Consider the following 2,488-nt stretch of genomic DNA (forward strand, 5'->3'; position numbering starts at 1 on the left):
GGCACAAGAATAAACACATAGATCAATGGAACAGAATGGAGAGCCCAGAAATAAACCCACAATTATATGGTCAATTAATCTTCAACAAAGGAGACAAGAATATACAATTGGGAAAAGTCTCTTCAACAAATGGTAATGGAAAATACTGGACAGCAACAGGCAAATGAATAAAACTGGATCACTTTCTTATAGTATACACAAAAATAAACTCAAAATGGATTAAGGGTCTAAATGTGAGACCTGAAACCATAAAAATCCTAGAAGAGAGCACAGGCAGTAATTTCTCTGACATTTTTCTAGATATGTTTCCTCAGGCAAGGGAAACGAAGGCAAAAACAACCTATTGGGACTACATCAACATAAGAAGCTTCTGAGGAGCTAAGATGGTGGCATAGTAGGAGGACCCTATGCTCTTCTCATTCCTAGAGCACAACCAGATAACTATCAAATCATTCTGAATACCCATAAAAATGACCTGAGTACTGACAGAACAAACTGCACAACTGGAGGGAGAGAAGAGGCCACATCAAGGAAAGTAGGAAGTGCAGAGACGTGGTTTGGGAGAGAAACAAAATAAAAAGCTTCTGCACAGCAAAGGTAACAATCGACAAAATCAAAAGAAAACCTACAGAATGGGAGAAGATATTTGCAAATGACATATCTGTTAATGACTCAATATCCAAAACATATAAAGTTGTATATATATATACAACTCAATACCCAAAAAGCAAATAATCCAGTTTATAAATGGGCAGAAGTCATGAACAGACATTTCTCCAAATAAGACATACAGATGACCAAGATACATGAAAAGATGCTCAACATCATTCATCAGGGAAATGCAAATCAAGACCACAATGAGATATCATTCGCACCTGTCAGAATGGCTAAAATCAAAAACACAGGAAACAATTTGTATACCTGAATTTAAATAAAAACTTAAAAAAATTTTTTTAAACACAAGAAACAGCAAGTGTTGACAAGGATGTGGAGAAAAGGTACCCTCATGTAATGCAAATTGGTACAGTCACTGGGGATAACAGTATGGAGAAAAAAAGAAAAAAAGATTTTTTTTCTAAAAATAGAATTGTCAAATGATCCAGTAATTCCACTATTGCCAAGGAATACAAAAACACTAATTTGAAAAGATATATGCACCCCTATGTTCATTGCAGCATTATTTACAAGAGTCAAATTATGGAAGCAGCCCAAATGTCCATTGACAGATGAATGGATGAAGAAGATGTGAGATATATATATAATATATATATATATATTATATATATATAATGGAATATTATTCAGCCCCCCAAAATAAGGAAATCTTGCCATTTGCAACAACATGAATGGAGCTAGAGAGTATAATGCTAAGCAAAGTCAGTCAGAGAAAGACAAATACCATATCATTTCACTCATATGTGGAATTTAGGAAACAAAACAGAAAAAAAAAAAACAGAGAGAAACCAAGAAACAGACTCTTAACTATAGAGAATAAACATGGTTACCAGAGGGGAGGTTGGGGGCGGGGGGGTTGAAATAGGTGAAGGGAATTAAAAAAAAAAAAAAAGGAAGAATGCTGGTTACAGTAAGATGAGGCAGAAGAAGTATTCTGTGCAGAGATATGAGGGTCAGGAAATTTGGGGAGTACAGAGAAATATGGAGTTCAGAACAGGCAAGAGATACATGGTGAGACTAGCTGGCCTCTATATTGTAGAACTCTGAAGTAAAATTTGGGCAAAGTCACAGTGGATTCAGCCTTTATAAGAACTATTCTCTCTTCATAAGATACTCTTCCAACTCTACTCCTGATTTGCTGCATCCCTCATTCATCTAACTCAATACATACTTCAGGTCTCAGCTTGAGTTTCACTTTCTCTAGAAGGCCTTCCTTCCATCCCCTTATTAATTTATCACCCTCCCTCTTAAATTTTAAGAATCTTAAAATTAGGAATTATGAATCTATAATTCCTCTTTTGTTATAGTCAATCACATAGCTGACTTTCTGATTATTCAGGCTGGAAGCTTTCTGAAGACTTTTGTTTTGTCCTGCATCATATCCCCAGCACCCAGAAAATGACTGAAACACATCTTGTGATCAAGAAATATTTGGCAAATTAATAATTTGGCCTTGGGGCACCTGGGTGGCTCAGTCGGCTGAGCATCCGACTTGATTTCAGCTCAGGTCTTGATCTCCAGGTCCTGGGACTGAGCCCCACGCCAGGCTCCGTACTCAGCAAGGAGTCTGCTTGAGATTGTTTCCCTTTCCCCATCCCCTCACCCCCCCCGCCAAATCATGCACACTCCCTCTTTCTCTCTCTCCCTACAATAAATATATCTTAAAAAATAAATAATTTGGCCTCATGATGCTTGAGTGGCATTGCTTGATATGGTTGAATCCAAATAGGGTATCAGTAGAATATCAGCCTTTTGATGTTCTTCCACTTGGAATAATGTCATTTTACATACAACTTTTCAAAGCCAGTTATTC

The sequence above is a fragment of the Neomonachus schauinslandi genome, chromosome 1 (assembly GCF_002201575.2).
Source record: "Neomonachus schauinslandi chromosome 1, ASM220157v2, whole genome shotgun sequence".
In the NCBI taxonomy this organism is placed as follows: Eukaryota; Metazoa; Chordata; class Mammalia; order Carnivora; family Phocidae; genus Neomonachus; species Neomonachus schauinslandi.